General features: G+C 37.8%; 1 pseudogene; it reads left to right on the plus strand.

Moving 5' to 3' along the window:
* The window catches only part of LOC101572765, a 177,881-nt pseudogene that overhangs the window by 153,729 nt on the left and 2,301 nt on the right, over window positions 1-21,851 (plus strand).

Below are 21,851 nucleotides of genomic sequence, written 5' to 3' on the forward strand. Positions count from 1 at the left end.
TAATGGTGTTTGTAAGTAGGATCACAAGTCTGCATCTTGTACAGCAATTAACCACTAAGAAGAATATATTCAGTGTATTATTTGTTGAAACTGTGCTTTTGATTTGATTTTAAACTGTCTCATTGCTATATGTTTATGAGTAAAACTTTGAAAAGAAAAAAAAAAAGACAAGAATATCCTCTATTCCCTATCCTACTCAATATAATTTTGGGATCATTAGCTAGAGCCATTACACAAATGAGAGAAATAAAAATAATAAGAATAGGAAAAAAGAAGTTAAATTATCATTATTTTCAGATGATATGATAGTTTACTTGGAAGACCCAAAAAATGCATCAAGAAGCTACTAGAATTGATACACAAATTCAGCAACATAGCAGGATTCTAAGTCAATACGCAAAAGTCAATAGCATTCCTCTACACAGATAACAAACACACTGAGAGGGAAATTAGAGAAACAATACCTTTCACAATAGCACCGAGGAAAATAAAATACATTGGAATTCACTTAACTAAAGAAGTCAATGTTCTTTTCATGGAAAATTACAGTACTCTTAAAAAAAAGAGATCATATGGATTTGAGAAAATGGAAAGATATTCCATGCTCCTGGATAGAAAGAACAAAAATTGTAAAGATGGCCTTACACCCAAAATTGTTGTACAGATTTAATACAATCCCTATCAAACTACCACGAACATTCCTCCCAGCCTTGATAAATCATTTCAAAAATTTATTTGGAACCAGAAAAGAACTAGAATATCAAAGGCAATACTGGGCAACAAAGACAAGGCAAAAGACATTACAATTCTTGACTTGAAATTATACTACAAAGCTACTGTGATAAAATCAGCATGGTATTGGCAAAGAAATAAACCTGAGGATCAATGGAATGCATTAGAATATGTAGAGGCCTCGAAGAACAATCTCAGCTACCTGATCTTCAACAAAGGGGCCAAACATGCTTACTAGAACAAAGATCACCTCTTTAATAAATGGTGCTGGAAAAACTGGTTCTTTACATGCCAAAAACTAAAACTTGACCCAGGTCTATCACCATGCACTAAGCCAAAGTCAAAATATATTAAAGATCTAAACATTAAAAAAATCCACTAAATCTCCTGGAAGAGAAATTAGGAGGAACTCTTGACAACATAGGGATAGGCAAGAGTTCATTAACAAAAATCAAATCGCATGAGTAACACTTGAAAGAAGTAACAACTAGGACCAACTCTTACTGACAAGTTCTTTCATGTAAAAAGAAATTACCATCAAAGTGAAAAGACAACCCACAAATTTAAAAAAAAAATCTTAACTAATATGCACTCAGACAAAGGTCTGCGCTCTAGAATTTATAATAAACTAAAAAACATTAGGGTCTCAAAATTTAAAGACACAGTCCAGAAATGGGCATCTGAGATGAGCACACACTTCTCAAAGGACAAAATTAAAGAAGCAAATAAATATATGAAAAAAATTATCCACATCACTAGCCATCTGTGAAATGCAAATTAAAACAACACTGAGATACCATCCAACCCCACAAAGAAATGCTATTATAAAGAAATCAACCAGCAATGAATGTGGAAAGGCTAGGGGTGAAAGGGAACCCTTCTCCGCTGCTGGTGGGAAAGTAGACTGGTACAACCATTGTGGAAATCAATGTGGAGACTCCTTAAGAAACTAGGACTGGAAATCCCATTCAAGCCAGCTATCCCCCTACTGGGAATCTTCCCGGAGGAACGGAGAAAGTCACATCATACTGACATGTGTGTGTCTATGTTTATAGCAGCACAATTTGTGATAGCCAAATCTTGGAATCAACCTACATGCCTGTCACCTGAAGAATGGATGAAAAAGATATGGTATTAAAAAAAAGATGTGGTATTTTTATACAATGCAGTATTACTCAGCTATAAAGAATGATACATTTGAAGCTTTTATATTTAAGTGGATGCCACTTTTATATTTAAGTGGATGAACATATACTCATAAGTGAAATAACCCAGACCAACATGTGTAAATATCATACAGTGTCCCTAGTATAAAAACTCAAAGAAGAAATGCAAATAGAAAGGTATTACACAATTAAAAGGAAAGGGTGAACTTGATGATTGGACAATGAGGTGAGGGAACAGAGAAAAGCTGGGAAACAGGACAGGGACAAAGCCATACATTTATATGCACAAGATGGGCAAGGCAATGATCCTGAGAAACACTGGCAGGTTTTTGAAACTAGTAGTTAATTGGTAGGATTCTCACCCTGACTAACTATACATGCTGATACCTGTGAACCAAGCAACTGCACTGAAGATAGCAATGTGCAATAGAAGGGTCACCCTTGGAATACCTGTCATTCAGGTCTTCTAAATACGTACTTCTGGTTATGACATACCAATTATTACCACACTGTCTCAAAATTAAAAGGTTTTTTTAATGGGCAGTAAATGAAAAAAGACACAAGAAAAAGAAAAACAATGTCACAGGACTATCCTGCTACAATGCTGTATATTGTTAGATTTCTAAATTTCTGTGTAAAAATATATATTTGTTTATTCATATTCTTTAAATATTTTTCATTTTTTTTTCATGATCTAGACTGATTTAATAAAAGAGATTTTCCAGTGTTAACTATTCATTGAGGGGAAGCAAAACCATGGCAAATATCAAGACCAAGAATGTAGGCGGTCCACCTGTGGCCAACAGTGTAAGTGTATATGCTGAGAGAATCACAGACACAAAGGAGCTGCATCACTGGGCTTTTTTCTACTTATAACCAACCATGAGCACTTGGCCCCCAGAATGAGGTTTTCTCTTCATTAATTCCAATATTTTTCATTTTTTAAAATTTTTATCTCCATATTCTGTAGGGACTTAATGTTTAACATATCAGTACTTTTTTTTTGCTCTGAATGCCTTCAGGGCAGGTTTGGCTGGCTTGAGTTGTGGGGATGGAATCACAGCAACCTGAGCCTGATGACTTTATTGAAGCAGCCACTTAAAGAGCTGAGCTAAGGTGCAGGCCCCCTAATATATCAATACTTGATGGAAAATACCTGTTCCATGTTATGCTTAAAATGTTTGATATTCAAACAGATAGCGAAGTTAAACCCAATGGCCTAAGATGTAGGGTAATAATAAGCTTCTCTTCTGGAGAGTTAACAACCTAAGTTTGCTGAACAAAAATTGGAGATATTGAAGGGCAACATGGACAGCTAATATTTTGACCATAGCCTTTCAAGGTCAGTGAAGACTCAGGACATAGGAGAACCTATACTATAACATCATGTAACTCAGTTGTGTCCAAATTTTCTGATCAAGGAGATTATGAGGCCACAGAGCAACATGATCAATGACGTAGAGTGTGCCCAAGGAGAATCACCTGGAGAGAAAACATTCTCTCAGGCTTTCACAGAGAGTAAATTGGTCAAGCAATGGCTGTGACTCATCCACATGAATGACACTGACAAAGGATCTACAAACTGCAGTACAGGGTTTCAGAATAAATCCTGAGGGTACTTGACTGACCTTATCAGATACAAAAGTCACATTTCTTGTTATATTGGTCTTGCTTTATCTTGGTCTTAAGAATCTAGCAGAAAAGTATATAAATGAGGTATATAAAGTAAAGCCATATTAATATGCTGAGCTGTGAAAAGCTCAAGTTAACAACTTCTGTGGATAATCTACTATTATTGTGGACTGCTGGACTGTGTTGCATTGTTTTGCTGAATTTGCACACCTATACTATTTAGATGCTAATGGAATACCCATCTCTGACAAGACTAAACCAAAAAAGGCGATACAAAGGAAGGATCATTTTGTATCTCTATATGCAGAATAGTTAGGATAGATATACAGCTACTTTCACTTATTTCAAGAGAAGAAATAGTTGTACTAATAGTTTTTGGACAGGATATTCTGTCTGTACTATGGATAACCACTAAGAAGATCACAATGTACAATGTATTAATTATCGGAACTGTCCTATTAATGAGTGTTGAAACTGTCTCATTGATATTTTTCTCAATAAAATAAAACTTACAAATGCACTGTCTAAAATAAATAAATAAATAAATAAATAAATAAAGAAGTGCATTTAACCTATGAGAGAAATACAAAATACTTTTAAAAAAGAAAAGAAAACTTTATGATTCCAAAAGATTTCTCTACTCCTAACATACAATTAAGGGAGTGATAAGACAGTCTTTGAGAATCTTCATTCTCTCTCATGCACCTACTGTTGTTAATGCTCTTTGTGACTTCCCTTGCAAAACATGCATACAATGTGGAGAGGAGACACATGCTTTCAGTGCAAACAATATAACACACTGCAAAATAGATGATATGCTGTTCCATCAAATAAGTCTTATTAATTAAAAGTTTATTTTCGGTTGAAGAAATTATATTAGAACTTGAAAAGCAGAAATGAATCAGAAATGCCCAAATATGTGGAAATTTCATAGTTTTAGACAAGTCATCTGTAAAGAAAAAAGCACCCAGAAATTGAGAAGTATTTTGAACTTAAGGAAAAAAACAACATATGAAAGCTTTCAAGTATGCCTAAAGCAAGTTTGAGAGGAAAAATGATAACTTTAAAATGTTTTTATTGGAAAATAGGAAGTATATCATGTCAATTAAACAATATATACCATAAGAACCTAGAAAATGATGAAAAAGTAAATCCAAACCATCAGAAGAACAAAAAACAAAATAAAACTAGAAGTTAACAGAAATGAAATCTAGAAAATTTACATAACTAACCTCTAGTTTTTGAAATTCTATAAAAATTCTCCTTAGATTACCAATAAATATAAACTATTTGAATTAATGTCAAATACATTTACCAAAGTCCCAGAATAAGAATTTCTAGGCCAGCCTGGGCTGCATTGTGGGTTCAGACTGAACTGCAGAGCAAGACCCTGTCTCAAAAGTAAATAAAATAAAATAAAATGTATTAGGAAGAGCCAAATAAAACTGATGAAATTTTTCTAAATCATATAGAAAACAAAAATTCTTTCTTGGACTAATAAAATAAGTAAATGGACAGATAGGGATGGACTGCCTGAACTTCAATTCTCCCATAATAGTTAATTGATTCATTGCAATGCAAGTAAAATTCCCAGTACTCTTTATTTTATTTTGCTGTAGAAATTGACTAGCTTTTACATTTTTATGGATACACAGAGGACTCAAATAGGTAGAACAACTTCAGAAGAAAAAAAGGAAGCTGGACACATTATCTCATTTCAACTTGCACTAAAAGGCTATAAATTTGAACATAAAATTTAAAACTATAAAAATTCCCTCTTAGGTCTGTGCTATCCTGATGAGTAACCACTATACATATTTGGCTATTTACATTTAAGTAGGGGCCAGGGAGAAAGCTCAGTAGAATAAGTGCTTGCCTGGTAACTGCAAGGGCCTGAGTTCAATCCCTGGCTCCAACAAAAGAAAAAACTAAAAATAAATTTACGTTAACATTAAATCAAAACTTCAGTTGCACAGTTGCCCCAGGCATATTTGAGATGGTCAGCTCTATATACGACTGCTCACTACTAACTGAACATCATAGGTGTCCACGTTTTCAACCATTGCAATCTTTCTGTTGAAGAGTGCTACTCTAACAGAAAGAAAATAAACCTTCACACTGGCAAGATGGATGAACAGGTCTTGAAGAGCACACAATGTACACAGAACTATTAAATAAAAAGTTGGTAAACTTGTACTTTAATTGAAATGGTAAACATCTAAAATGTACAATAGATATCACAAAATGGGAAGAACTTGTTCAAAAGGAAAAACAAACTAGGCCAGGTGAAAGGGGAAAGGACAGCAGGGAAAAGGAAAAACTAAGTTACTTACTACTAGTGTTGCCTAGATCATTAAAAAGGAAGCTTTGTGCTAATAGATTGGAGAAATTTTTATGTGAATATCTTATATCCCGAGCAACTACCTCACAGATAGTAACATGTATTAACTATTGTTATTCTAATATCTTGTTATGAATTTTTATTTTATGTTTTTCATAAAATAAAATGAAAAAATATTACTTTTTGAAGTAATACATTGAGAAAATAAAATGGAAAACACATACTTGAAAAAATACTTGCAATATATAACAAAGGACTTGTATCCAGAAAACATAATTGCTTACAAAGAATACGCTTATGTTCTCCTACTATGCATGAGAGAAGAAAACACGTTCAATGAATGTTCATAGCAGTCTTGTTAAGAAGATTCCCCACAGTGGAACTAATCCACTGACTCAGAACAGGTGAAGAAGAAATCAAATGGAAATTTATTTTTTTATTTTAAAAAGAATAAAAAATATAATAGATAAGACATTAGAAAAACAATTTCAAAATATATGATTAAAAATGATAAGTAGTCAACAGTGATTGTTGTACTGAACATTGTTGTCTTCATTGAACATGCTCAGATTATCAGATACAAGCATGAAATAAAAATTTTAAGCATTAACTGTTCCTTCAAAAAAATAATAGAAATTAGGAATAAAATAATCTTAGCTATCCTGTGTTTATGCATACATGATTTTCCCCTTCTTTCTTTAAAAAAATCTTTTGTTATTTATGCATTTGGTACGGAGTGTCACCACACAGCTTGGACTCATGGTGACCCTGCAGTCTCAGCCTCCCCAGCTCTGGGATTACAGGCGTGTAGCACCATGCCTGGTTTTGGTGGCCAGCACAGTACAGGGGCTGGCACAGCCTGTGGGATGAGGGATCAAAACCACCGTACTTGTGTTTGCCAGGCAGGAGTTTAGACCACCGAGCTATCTCCTGGGCCCTCCCCTTCCTTTTCCTTTGCTTTATCCTTTACCTCATCCTAGTTGTCCATTCTTTTTGAGAAATTTATTTCTCTTACTATATCTATTGTACCTTTCAGATTTCATTCATTCACTCAAGTTCTTACACTAGGGAGACAATATGATGCCTACATAGGTAGGTCTCATTTATTTCACTTATGAGTAGAGCCTCTAGTTGCATCCATTTACCTATAAAAAATAAAAATTTAAAAAATAGGAATAAACAATTACATATTTTTACACAGAAATTTAGAAATCTAACCATATACAGCATTGTAGCAGGAGAGTCCTATGACTTTTTTTTCTTGTCTCTTGTTTTCCTTTATTACCCTTTCAAGTTTATCTTTCATTATAGCTGAATAATGCTCCATTGTATAAAAATGCCACATATTTTATATACATATCTCAGTTCAGTTAATGAGCATTTGTGTTGCTTGCAAGATTTAGCTGTGACAAATTGTGGTGCTATAAACATAGGTGCACATATATCACAGTGGTATGGCGTTTGCAATTCTTCTGGAAAAATACCCAGAAGGGAAATAGCTGGGTTGAATGGGACTTCTAATTCCAGGTTGTTTTTTTAATGTATTTTGTATAGGGTCTCACTATGCACCTTGGACTCACAGTGAGCCTCCTGTTTTAGGCCTCTCCAGCATTGGGATTGCAGGTGTGCACCATTACTTCCAGACTCACTCACCAGCTAAGCATGCTTAAGAGTGGGGTCAGAGTACTGTGTAAACCTAGGTTTTCAGGAATCCCCACACTGACTGCCACAGTGTTTGCACCATTCTATACCACCATCAACAGTAGAGGAAGAAGTGCTACTTTTCCTCCACAGCTTCTCCAGCATTTATTATTAGTTGATTTCTTTATTTTTTATTTTTTTATGGTCCACCTTCTGTTTTTTTTCAAAATTTTATTGATAAACAGATAGCAATGAGACAGTTTCAAATCAAATCGGTAGTACAGTTTCAATAACTAACACACTGCATATGTTCTTCTTAGTGGTTAATTGCTGTACAAGATGCGGACTTGAGATCCCATTTACAAACACCACTAGAACAAATCAATCTATTCATTAAGAGAATGTAACTATATATCTATCCTAACCACTTTGAATACACAGATACAGAATGGACATTAATCCGTATACCCCTTTCTTTCTAAGTTCCGTTGTTGAATATTATAGGTGTGTAAACTCAGCAAAATATTCTAAAAGAGTCCAGTAGCCCATAATAGCATTGGGTCTTCTGTTTAACTGGCAATGTCAGCAATTGTTGACCTGAGTCCCCTACAGCTCAACATAACAGCATGGCTTTACTTCCTATATTTTGTCTTCATACTTTTCTACTGGATGGTTAAGACCAAGGTAAAGCAGGACCTATGCAACAAGAGTTGTAGCTTTTGGGTCTGAGAAGTTCAGTGAAATACCCTCAGGGTTTATCCTGAGATCCTGTACCTCAGATTGTAGAACCTTTGTCAGTGTCAGCCATGTGGATGAGTCATGACCATTGGTTGGCCAATGTGCTCTCTGTGAAAGCCTGAGAGAGTGTTTTCTCTCCATGTGACTCTCCTTAGGCACACTCTACATTATTGATCACTTTCCTCTTTGGCCCCATAATCTTCTTGAGTTGATTTCTTTATGATAGACATTCTTTCTGGAGTGAGATAGAATCTCAGGGTTGTTTTAACTTACATTTCTCAAATGAGCAGTGCTGCAGAACAATGTTCATATATTTATTAATCATTTATATTTCTCCCTCTGAGAGGTGTGTATTCATCTCAGATGCCCATTTTTGCATTGTGTCTTTGAATTTTGGGGGGTCTGGTTTTTTTAAATTCTGTATATATTCTAGAGAGAAGTCCTTTGTCTGAGTGACTGTTGGCTAAGATTTTTCTGGTTTTTGTCCAGTACCATGCTGATTTTATCATAGTACCATTGCAGTATAATTTCAAGTCAGGCATTTTGATGCCTCCTGCCTTGCCTTTGTTGGACATGGTTGCCTTTGCTATTTAGGTCTTTCCTGATTCCAAATTAATTTTAGAAATGTTTTTTCTAGATATGTGAAGTATGCTAATGGCATTCTGATTGGGATTGCACCAAATTTATAAAATAGTGTTGGGAGTATTGCCATTTTCACAATGTTGGTTCTGCCTATTCACGAGCAAGGAATGTCTTCACATTTTCTCATAGCTTGTTTGGGTATTGAGTTTGTATCCTACTATGCTACTGAATTTCTTTATTAATTCTAGAAGTCTTTTGGTGGAGTTCTTTTAGTCTTCCACATAGAATACAATATCAACTGTAAATAATGACAATTTAACATTTTCCTTGCCTATCCTTATTCCTTTAATTTCTTGCTCTTGTCTAATGGCTCTGGTTAATGTTTCCAGAACTATTTTGAATAGGAGTGGTGATAATAGACATCCTTGTCTTGCACCTGATTTTAGAGTGAAAGTTTTCAGTTATTGTCCATTTAGAATGATGTTGGATGTTGGTTTGTTACAGACGGCTTTTATCATATTGAGGTAAAGGCCATCTATTCCAAATTTTTGTTGGGTTTTTATCATGAATGAGTGTTGGACTTTGCCAATAGTTTTTGTCTATTGAGTTGATCCTGCTGTTTTTGTCTATAGGTTTGTGTATGCTGGGCCATCCCAGCTGCTCTACGATGAATTCTACCTGGTCATGGTGTATAATCTTCTTGATGATCTGGTGCATCAAATGGAAATTCAGCCATGCAAAAATATTATAACTTGACAACAAAGAAGGAATAAACTATTGATAGGTGCAAGATCATGAATGAGTCTCAAAACATCATACTGAAAGAAATAAGCAGAAAAATATTCATTAAATATCATTACACTGTTATGGAACTTGCTATAGTTTGTCTAGTTGTCCTCCCAAAGCCTCATGCAATAATGGGGCAGACTTCTGTGGATTGTGATTAACTCATAATTCACTGGGATTATGGGTGTAAATGCTGCTGGGATTATGGGTGTGAGTACCACACCCACCCTGGGGTAGATAGCCTGAATGTAATATTAGAGAGACAGACTTGCTATCTGTTGCTATTGTTGCTGTTACTCCTCCCTTTAGCTCTCTGCTCTTTACCACCAAGAAAGATTACTCTCTGCCATGTGCCACTCTGCCTTGGAGTTAGCTGGGAGTGGACTGAAACCTCCAGTAATAGTGTGCTAAATAAAGCTTTTGTTCTTTCATTTTGAGTGTTGGGCATTTGTCCCAGCAATGAGAGAAGAGTAATGGAGAAAGAATTTGGTGTCAGAAAAATGGGTTTGTTGCTGTGGCTAAACCTGATCATGTGGATTAAAAGCTTTTGGGAATGGCATATGAGAAGAGATGAGAAGAGATAGGAAAGGTTTGGAGATGTCACCTACAAGAGAAGTGCTGGAACAGCTTTGGCAGTTCTGTATGGGATATTCTTGTCAGGCTAATAGAAATCCTGCTTCTAAAAACCAGGCTGGGGAGGTTTTCTGCTGGGAAGAAGGAATACATTGGTTGTTAGACTCCAGACAATTTGTGTTACAGCATGGCAGAAAGTTTGTCTGAATTTTGCTTGTATCCAGATCCTTTGCCTGAGACTGAGTTTAAGCATGGTGGACTGATTGATCTTTCAAAAGAAATCTCAAGTCAGTCAAATGTTGAAGCAGTGGCATGGCTGTCATTGGGGGCTTTTGGTCAGATATATGTTGAGAGTCAAAAGCAAAGAGCCCAGCAGGATGATTTAAAAAGTTGTGAGTTTGGCTAGAAAGTAAGCTCCAATACAGCTGTGGAATGCAAAGATAGTGCTGAGAGGATCTCTATTGCCGAGAAGGAACAGGAGAGTAGAAAAGATGTCCTGAGGGACTCACAAGCGGTTCCAGGTTCTTGGCCTTTGCAGCCTCAGGATTGGAAGGGTGAGAGACTTGCTTTGAGGAGAAGGCTGCAGAACCCCATGTTCCAGAATGGAGGCATTGGCCATACCAAGTTCCAGAATGGAGGCAGCAGCCACAGTGGGTTCCAGAATGGTGCTGGCATAGGGAATGTATCCCTTGGAATCAGAGTCAGAGTGCTCAGCAATCCAGGCACTCCACCCCTATAGCCAAGAGAGTGGAAAACTTGGCTAGTGCTTTAGGTGACAGCAGACCTTGGCATCACCTGCGTGGCATTGGTTTTGTGTGCATTCAGAATGCAGGAGCTCTGAGGTTAAGAAGGCTTCCATCTAGATTTTAGAAGAAGGACTGGGAGGCCAAGTAGGGTGCCCCTGAGAGGGCAGTGTGTGAAGCTGTGAGTGAGAAGCCTATTCAGTGGAAACCCCAGAAGACTGGAAAAGCCAGGAATGTGGATCTTCTAAGAAAAGTTGCAAGAAGGGAGAAAAGCAGGCCTAAGAGAAAGTCTATAGGAGCTACCACCAAAAGTGCCACAGGGGCAGAGCCACATAGAGCTCATAGTTTGCCCCTGATTGCTTCAAATGTTCCACATGGAGCTATAGGACTTAATTTTTGCTCTGTTGGATTTTTGATCTGCTGTGGTCTCAATGCTTTGTATCCTGCTGTGTGTACCTTTTGAAATGATAATTTCTATCTTGTTCCATTGAATGTGATAAATGTTTAGCTTTTCATTTGTACAGGGGCCCACAGCTAAGTTTACCTTAGATCTTGGAAGAGACTTGTGACTTGGACTTTTCAGCAATGCTAAAACTGTTGGGACTTTGGCAACTCGTAGAGATGGACTAAAATATATTTTGCACAAAGAAATGTACATGAGTCTTTGGGGGTCCAGATATAGAATGTTATGGTTTGTATCTAGCTGTCCCCCCAAAGCCTTATGCAGTCATAGGGTGGACCTCTAGAGTTTGTGATTAACTCATGATCCACTGGGATTATGGTTGTGAGTGTTGCTGGGATTATGGGTGTGAGTACTGCACCTATCCTGGGGCAGATATCCTGAATGCAACTTAAAGGAGACAAACTTGCTTTCTCTTGTCTTTATTGCCACTACTCTTCCATTTGACTCTCTGCACTTTGCCACTGTCATGAAAGGTTACTCTCTCTGTCTTAGAGCCAGCCTGCATGGACTGAAAACTCCAGTAACTGTGAGCTAAATAAACCTTTTGTTCCTTCATTTTCAATGTTGTGCATTTGTCCCAGCAATGAGGGAAGAGTAACTGAAACAGAACTATAAAAAAGAAATCCAAATCTACAGTGTTAGAAAGAAGATCAGGGGTTATGCAGAGCTGGAGAGTGAGTAATCTAGAGAAAGATTCAAAGAGCCTTTACAGGGTGATGCAAATGTTCTGTACCTAGTTTTCATTGTGCTTTCATGTGTACACATGTGCATTTCTTGAAATTCATCAAAATACATACCTAAAGAGGCAAACTATTTATTGTATATAAATTATGCCTTAGTACAGTTGATTTTTTTGTTGTGGAACCAGGAATTGAACTCAGGCCCTTGCACTTGCCAGGGAAGCACTTATTCCGCTGAGCCAACTCCCTGGTCCTTTAAAGTTGATTTTTGAAAAGTTAGTTCATCGTATTTGTTAAATATATACCATCTCAGACTAAGTTTTTGTTTTTGTTTTGGACTTTACATAGTCAAGAAGGAAGAAAAAAAAGAAGAAAATCAGGAGATAAGAAAAATAGAATATAGGGGGCCTGACCCTTAGCTCAGCTTTTTAAGTGCCTGCTTCAACAAAGCAGTCAGTCTCAGGTTGCTGTGGTTCGATCCCAGAACTCAAACCAGCCAAACCTGCCCTGAGGGCATTCAGAGAAAAATAAAAAAAAAGAAAGGAAAATAGAATATAGATCAATTTCAGTTTATTTCAAAACTGTGAAATGGAAAAAAAGGAACATAGCCATGATCTGTTTGGTTTGTTTATTATCTGGACTGTGTTCATGTTAACAGAAGCAGAGGTACTGCCATCAGTTTTGCACTTGGTTTCCTTTCCTTTGAGTAACATTCAGCAAAATTTCATTTTGTAGGAATTTAGGCAGCGTTTGAAAGAACAAATTATTAGAGAAAGAGTGCTTCTTTCTCAGTTTCCAGTGCAAAAATTAGATAATAGCATGAAAGCCTATGTGGGATACTTGTCTTTAATTTCTGACAAAAGGCAAGAATTTCTAATATTTAGCAAAAATTCTAATTTCACTGGCCATTTTTGTGGAATGTGGAATTTGGCATGAGGAATGACATTACTCCACTAACAGACAACACTGTCATGCTTACAGAGCACACATATTAAATGAGCAAAATGTAAGCCAAAATAAAACTGAAACACAGGTTTCCTTAACAGCACATATATTATTTCTCCTTAAGTACACCCTCACTTTTTCCCAAACTCACTCAATTTCTTTCCAATATTCATTGTTTCCAAGGAATTCAATTAGAATTGATCCTTTAAATTCTTTTTTTTTTTTTTTTTTCAGAACCGGGGATTGAACTCAGGCCCTTGTGCTTGCCAGGGAAACGTTTATTCCACTGAGCCATCTCCCCGGACCCTGATCCTTTAAATTCTTAAAACCTGATTTCCTATTTACAAGAAGAATGTAGAATTTTGAAATGTTAAAAAAAGACATTACAGTACTTTTTCACAAATTTAAAAATGGGGAAAAAAGTGAGTCATTTTCATATAGAATACATTTCATTCAAATAATAAAAATCAGTTTTCCACAATCAGAGCAGAAAGCAAATGCTACATTTTCCTCCATGGCGTATTGTGATGAGAGGGCAAAAACATGAAATGGGAGTAAGCATTTGGGAACTTCACCTGGAAAGTCCTGAAAGTTCACAATGATCTGCAATTAGCTCTCAGAGCAACATGGCTCTATTCTGCACAGTCTCATTCAAGTCAATTGGATTTATTCAGGCAAAAAATTATTATGTATTTTAGGAAGCAGGGCACAGAGCAACAAGTTATGACCTTGCTAAAATAAATCACGGGCACCACAGTGACTGCATGCCTGGAATGTTGCTTAAGGACAGCACACAGTTCCTGGTTAACCTGGGCCACTGTGAGCTGCCAGTGTACAGAGAGGCAGGGGGCGGCATAGGGGTTACTTTCTACTTCTGCTTCAAAGGGGTGTTAGGACATGCAGAAGAGAGCCCACCAACTCTGTGATGTGGAGGACCCTACAAGAATATTCTGGATCAAAGTAGAAGATGAGATCAAATTACTGGAAGAGCTGAAGTTGTCCCCACACTTTATCAATTATCCTCAAGTGACAATTTGTTGGCTAACCTCAAACAAAGAAACCCAGTGGTGATCATAAGAACAATGCTTCCTTTCTCTCTTCCTTTGTCATCTGCTAGAGCTTAGACTCAGGGTCTCAGTGCTAAGATACAGCCCCAGTGCTCAAGACAGGGTCTCACCAACTCACTAGTTCATGTAGGTGTAGCTCTAACATTAATCCTCCCACTTCAGCCTCCCAGAGTGCTAGGGGTGCAGGCTTGCACCGCCACACCCAGCAATGTTAAGTATTTTTAAATGATCACATTTAAAAACAATCCTCTGATGTTTGATATCCAGCCAGATAGTGAGGTAAAACTCAACTGCCTATGTTGTAGGGTAATAATAATAAGCTTCTCTTCCAGAGGGTTAACAATCTAAGTTTGCAGACCAAAAATTAGAGAAAAAGGAAGGCTGCAAGGACAGCCAACATTTTGGCCCTAGCCTTTCAAAGTCAGTGAAGACTCAGGACATAGGAGAACCTATACTATAACACCATGTAACTCAGTTGTGTCCCAAATCTTCTGATCAAGGAGATTATGGGGCCACAGAGGAAAATGAACAATGATGTAGAGTGTGCATAAGAAGAGTCACATGGAGTAAAAACATTCTCTCAGGCTTTCACAGAGAGCAAACTGGCCAAGCAATGGCCATGACTCATCCACATGGCTGACACTGACAAAGGATCTACAAACTGCAGTACAGGGTTTCAGGATAAATCCTGAGGGTACTTGACTGACCTTGTCAGATAGGAAAGTTACATTTCTTGTTATATAGGTCTTGCTTTATCTTGGTCTTAATCATCCAGCAGAAAAGCATGAAAATGAAGTATAAAAAATAAAGCCTTATTGATATGCTGAGCTGTAAAAGTCTCAAGTCAACAACTTTGGACATTGCCAGAACTAAGGATAACCCACTACTATTATGGACTACTGGACTATATTGGGATATTTCACTGAATTCATGCAACTACAATATTTAAATGACAATGGAATGCCCTTTTCTGACAAAACTAACTGAAAAAGTGGGCTAGAAATTAATGACCATTCTATATCTGTATACTCAAAATCATCAGGATAGATATACAGCTCTATTCTCCTAATTCAATGAATAGAGAGGTTTGTTCTAACAGTGTTTGAGACAGATATAATGTCTGCATCTTGTACAATGAATAACCACTAAGACAACAATAAGTAATGTATTAATTATTGAAAATGTGCCAGTAATCGGTTGTGAAACTGTCTCATTGTTATTTGTTTTCAATAAAATTATTAAAAAATAAAAACCACCCTCTGGATATTACTGCCAATAATTCCTTTTTTCAAGTGGCAGCTCTGTCCAAATCATGTAATGTTGAAAAACCTCAGGTTTTCATTTTTTTCTTCACATTACTGAGAACTGTACTAGAATAAATCAAAAATCAGAAAGTGGAAATACTGACAGCTGCTATTTAATAGATATTTAATGTTCTAAATATTCTTCTAAGAATTTTGTCTAATTAATTCACTAACATCTTAGTATAATCACTAACTTCACTTTCCTTTATGTAATGTAATTTTTTTCTTTTCTTATTTTTTTTTTGGTGGAACTGGGAAGTGAACTTAGACCCTTGAGCTTCCCAGGCAAGTGCTTATTCTATTGATCCATCTCCTCAGCCCCTCCTTTATCTGCTTTATGTAATTTTTATGTTAACAGATATGGCTCAGAAAGAACCCCAAATCTCATCTTGGCAAGAGGTGTACTTCAAAACATTTTTACACTATAGGAGGCTTTCCTTCACAAGGTCGTGGTCTTACAGAAGAGACTGACAAAGAACTATTGTAGTGCAGGGTGAAAAACACAAACTTCACAATGAGAGACTGTAGGAGATGGTAAGAGGAATCTTGGAGAGAAGTCCCCAGATTGACCTGGGAGATTCCCTCAGCGTGAAACCTGCAAATGATGTTCCAAATGACAGGAGAGAGGCAGGGCAAGTGCAGCTTCCTACGTGATTTACAAAGGCATGACATAAATTGCAGGCAGTGAACACTGTGTCTGATGGGTACAAGTGTAAAATGAAGTGTCCTTCAGTTGCCACCTAAGGGCCATGTTGTACTGTGGACTATAGAGAGAGCCTAGTAGGTTTTATGCAGCTAGCCAACACCACCCTTGGAATCTGGTAGATCTGGGTTTGATTCATCATTGTCTAGTAGTGTGATGATTGGTATTTTTACTTATAAAATGAAGATGTTAGTTACTCTTGAGAAACCTGTGAATGCTAAAGGGGAACATCTTCTAATGCCTGAATCAGTATTAGCTGTTGTCATTAAAGTCTCTGTTGTGAGTTCTTACCATACAGTGCTGCTTGACAGATTTCCACAGCTGCCCAGCACTTCCCTGGAGGCTCCAAGCAGTCTCCACACCTGTGAGGGGCCGCTAGCACCTCCTTGGCCCTGAGCACAAAATTCATTTCACTGTCAGTGTGTTACTGGAGATGCAGATAATTTCTTATGGGAGCTTGTCCCTCTAAAACTTTACCTAGATGCTCTTAAAATGATGAACAGAATCATGCTATGATGCAGCATAACACAAATCACAAGCAGCTGCCACTTTCCTGTGCAGGTGCCACTTATTCTTATTCTCGAGGCCTGGACTCAGGGCCTCCAGCTTGGCCACTGGCAATCCTGCCAAGGCATGAAGAGGCATTTTTCTTGACTAGGAACTTAGAGAAACTGAAATGGAAAAGTAAGTTGTTTTTTAAATTGAATTCAAGATATTATTAGGAAATAGATCTGTGGGCAAGGACATTGAAAATGAGGCCAGCCAAGTCACTCAGGGGATGAAAGTGCTACTTAGTCAGATGCAGCGACTCCTGGAGTGCTGTGCAGCTGTCTTGGGCACGGAGATGGAGGTTGAGACTGGACTGTGGTGCTCCTGTAATCCCAGCTTTTTGGGAGGCTGAACACAGGAGGATCATTACAAGTCTGATCTATGTAGAGAGACCCTGTAGACCCTTACTAAAACACACAGAAAAAAGAAAGGAAAAGAAAATGACCTTAGAGGGATCTAAAACTTAAAGAAGATAATTTCAGAAAAGTTGTTTAGTTCTTTGTCATTTTCCTTTTATCACCAACAGTCTTTAACTAAAGTCTTTCCTCCAAACTATCTGGTATCAAATATGCTAATTAGCATTAAGAGTTCACGCCTAAAAACAGAACACTAACTCCCAAGGTCTGTAATAAAAACAGCCCTCAACCCTTAGCTCAACCTTTTGACCTTTGCTTGCCTGACCTTTAAGTGTCCGAGTCAACTGTGGGGAGCATTTCAGTCTTGCCACGTGCCAGCATCATCCCCAGGTTGGTTTTCGGATCCGTGAGGCCTGGAGGTATGTAGAAAACTGCTCTCCACGACAGAAACGCCCAAGCCCCAGTCACCGGCCCTTTTTCTCATTTTCCCCTGAAGGTCAGAAGCCCCTCGAAATTACTTTTGAGGATAGGCCTTCTGGAGTGAGCCCCTCCCCACCTAGCAAGCATCTCCCTTTCTCCCTTCCCTCTTGATTGCAAAAGGACTATACATTTAATTTTATTTCCAGGTCGAGGAGTACTTTCTAATAAAAAAAAAAAATGAACTTTAAGATAATAATTTCCTGGGCTGGGGAGATAGCTCAGTGGCATCAGCACAGCCTGGCAACAAGTGCAAGGTCCTGAGTTCCATCCTCGGTACCACAAACAAAAAAAAAAAGGATGATAATTTCCTGCGCATTTCTGATCTTACATATGCTATTTATTGCTATCACTTCTTGACTAGCTGCTTAGAAGGCATAATTAATTACATTTTTATGACTGAATCAGGAACTATTTCTGTTTTACTGTACCTAGCATTAGATGAAGAAGTTTCTAGTGAGAGCCACATAGGGTAGCCACAATGTGGCATGTGAATTGAACATTACTATACAAGTTCTGACCCTTTTTAATCATTAAGGTGAACTCTGAGCTTTAAGATTTTTGGTTTTTATCACTAAACTTGCCAGGAGGATAAATAAGGAGAAATCACTTAAAATATACAGTGAAATAAGTACTCTTGCAAAAACCCACCTAGTTGTAGTTCTCAAAGGAGAACACACATACTGTCTTTGGAGACAGGAGTCTCAGGTCTGAATTGTGTTGTTCCTCTCATTTCTCTATGGCCAGGAAAAATCTGAACCAGAGTTTCTTTATTAAGTAAAATGCACAAAATTTGCATATTTTATAGTTGATTCCAAGATTAATAAAATAGCATTAAAGTTGTGAATTCAAGTCTGTCCTTCCAAAATCCCCAGAAAGCTCATTGATGGAATGCATGAAGGTTTCAAATAAGAGTTTTTAAATCCAACTGGCAAGGTCAAACTCACTCTCTCCTCTGCTCTCAAGCCCTTCATTTTATTTAATCCCTAAGGCAGCGAGGAAAATCACACCTACAGTTCTGCATTCTTCCACTTAAAATTTCAGGGACTTGGCTATACAGATTTCTATTCTATTTCTGGTTTAAGAGATTGGTTGGTCCCATCTGATAGCTCAGTGGATTAAAGCACCTGCTTAGGCAGATGCAGGGACCAGGGTTCCATATCCAGCCTGCTGTGCCAGCCTGCCACAGCAGTGCACTGAGATGGCAATTGAGACTGGGCGCAGTGGCCCGCACCTGTAATCCCAGCGCTTGGGAGGCTGAAAACAGGAGAATCACTGTGAGTTGGATCTGTGGCGTTTGGAGGACCTGTTCTGTGGACAAATGCCCCTGCACGTTTATCATTAGATGCTCCTGGAGGATCAAATCATATTCGATGGGTCCTCGAGCTCACAGGGAAATCAGTGGAATCAGTAAAATGTGAAGAACTGAGATGGTGACACGTGGTTGCCATCAGACTAGAGTCAGAACGCCTGCGCGCACGTCTCGCCTTAAGGAAGCCTGAGGTGGGTTGTTTCCCGCCTACATCTCAGACCAAGATGCTCAGTCTGACCCTGCCAGACTCTCGAGAAGCCCTAAATGGTGGAGTCTGAGCTCGGGAAACACCTTCACTAACAACCAGGGGTAAAGAAACTTCTTCTCAGAAGAAGTTTCCTTCAGATACCCAATGCACATTACACGACAGGAAACTACACCTTCTTTGAGTCACTGAGGACTCAAGTTTTGGGCACATTCTGACAGTCCTCCCCCACCCCAATTTCAGTGGAACTGATAAACTTATGGTCTGTTTTTGTCTCTATGCTAGGCTTTGGTCCTTGCCTGTAGTATTTTGTACATTAACTTCAGTGGTGAGCTAATGGCATTTAGTCAGCTTCTCCATGTCTAGTGTGGGCTTGCTTTCATGTATGTTCCCTGCAATCAAAGTGATCTATCTAGATCCAAATCTTCTCGTGTTATTTCCTCATTCAATATTAAGAGTGTGTGTTACATTTTTCCTCTATCAGTCCTCTTCTCTCTCACTTTTTTTTTTCTTGGTGGTACCAGGGATCAAACTCAGGACCTTGCACTTGCTAGGCAAGCATTTATTCCACTGAGCTATCTTCCCAGCCTTATTGGCCCTCTTCTCATCCACAGCATCCTCAATGCCAGCTTTCTAAGAGCTGAAAATATAGAATGGCTTTCACTCCCATGGGGCAGTGTTCTCCAATTCCAAAGCAGAGCTGTCTCGGAGGAAGATAAACTGATTACATGTAAATGCATATGTGGAGTTAAAGGGAGAGGAATTAGAAAAAAACTTAGATCATGTATTTTATTATGTAAGAGCTATTACATGATGATGTGTGTTTTCATGTGGTCAGTCTTACAAATGAAGAAAATGAGGATGTGGTTGTCATACAATGTACAAATAGAATGATAGGCTCTCAGCAAATTTTAAAAGTTCAATTATTTTTGAAATCAAGCACAGGACTGTTTAATCTTCTCACATTGCAGTACCCTTGAAACCATTTCTGAAAAAATAAGCCAATGAAGTATTCTGGACAAACCAGAATAATTTATTCTACGTTGCAATGAAAACAGAATGGTGAGGACAGTGGTGATGAAGCTTTTAGGTGCTGAATTCTTAAACATTACCAATACAGACAATGGGTTTTGCTCCAGCATAGTGAAGTGTACAGACTTGACTCCCCTGCTGGCCTCCTCCCCACCTCCCCTTTTCTCTAGTAGCCACTGGCATTATTGGTTCCTGTAACAGAGCCTGGGAGATTTTACTGAATAGACAGGGTTGAAAAGCAGAGTAAGTTAAACAAAAATGTCCATATTGTCTAAAAATTTTGTTAAAAAAGAAAAGCAGGGTAGTTATAAATTCATCCAAGGTCGTATGTCACAGAACTAACCCTAACATCATTATTAGTCAGAATGCTGTATGTCATAATTAATTGTACTTTGAGTGTCCACAGGGGCTATAGACACTTGCCAAATTAGATTTTTTTTTATTATTTTGAGATGGCAACTGAACTGGGGACATGATAGAAAAGCACTTCATTTACCCAACTCTCACCTATCTAGAACAATTTTTTACTGATCTATTTTTGTTATTTCATTTTTTAAAAAAATCATTGTAGGGCTTTTGAAATCTATTCAACATTCTTTTGTGAAAATCTTTGGGGGAAGCATAATTATGGAATAATACAGTGACTTATTGTTACAGTAATGCTCCTTACTTCACATACATTGAAGGCCCTCAATTTTTCTATAGCACTTTTAAAATAAAGCTTTGTCAAAACATTCCAAAGAGCGCCCTGTGCAGCCCAGTTTACCTGATGGATAAGTGGCTTTCTGAAAAGACTCAATTTCAGGTTCTGCTTATGCTCCCCACCCTGCTCCACAGTCCACAAGACAAGGCCCCAGGGCCACAGGGACAGAACTGCTAGGCCTTTGTGCTGACATGTGATGCAGCCTGCTGCGGAAGGTGAAGGTGTGCATCCTTGGCTATTCATTGCACTCTCTAGGAAATGATAAAGGTAGCTTTCTTTTTTTTTTTTGTTTTAATTCCCTTTATTTGTGTTCCAACGAGACAAACAGACTGTAAATACTGATAAGGTTCTTATTCTCATTCTGTCTTCCTCTAGAAATCAGAAGAACATCAAATAGAAAAATTCCCTTTTAAGTAAAAGGCTTAATTACTTTAGATGACACTTTTGGATCTCATGGATAGAAAATCAAATCCATACATCTGATAACCAAATCTCTTAGCCTATTGTTTAGTTCTTTTGCTAATGTTGATGTCACATGACCTTCTTTAAGTTTTCTGTCTTGTGCTCCTTGGTTGATAAACAGGGAGAAATTGCACTGTGGTGTGCGTGTTTCTGGATGCTTCAGCAAAGGGAAAAAGAAAGAGAATAAAATGCCCTATTTTTCCACATCTTCTGAGTCCACCTTTGTACTGCTTACATTCTTCTGGCTCTTTGGACCTTATCAAGCTTAACTCTATTCAGTTTTAAATAGAGAGTTAAATCACATATGATAGTAGCTCATTTACTTCAAGCAAGTACCAGCTCAATAACATTGCCAACAAACCCACCCTTCCCCACGCATATTTATACAGTGCAGTCACTTTCCTTCAAGATTCAGGTCTACTTGTAGTTTCTAAAGCTTATACTTTGAGGATCTCCTTATAAAAAAAAACCACAAAGGAATTTGTGAGATTAGCATTAGGAGCCTTGGAACAAGCTGCAGGATTGATAAAACTGGAAGCTTTTTGGAAAATCCGCCACTACTTAAAAAATAATCTAATTTTGGGCCAAGGAAATAGCTCAGTAGAGTAAGTACTTCCCCAGAAAGTGCAAGGGTCTGAGTTCAATCCCCGGTTCCATCA

This window comes from Octodon degus, unplaced genomic scaffold (assembly GCF_000260255.1).
Source record: "Octodon degus isolate 3935 unplaced genomic scaffold, OctDeg1.0 scaffold00205, whole genome shotgun sequence".
Taxonomy (NCBI): domain Eukaryota; kingdom Metazoa; phylum Chordata; class Mammalia; order Rodentia; family Octodontidae; genus Octodon; species Octodon degus.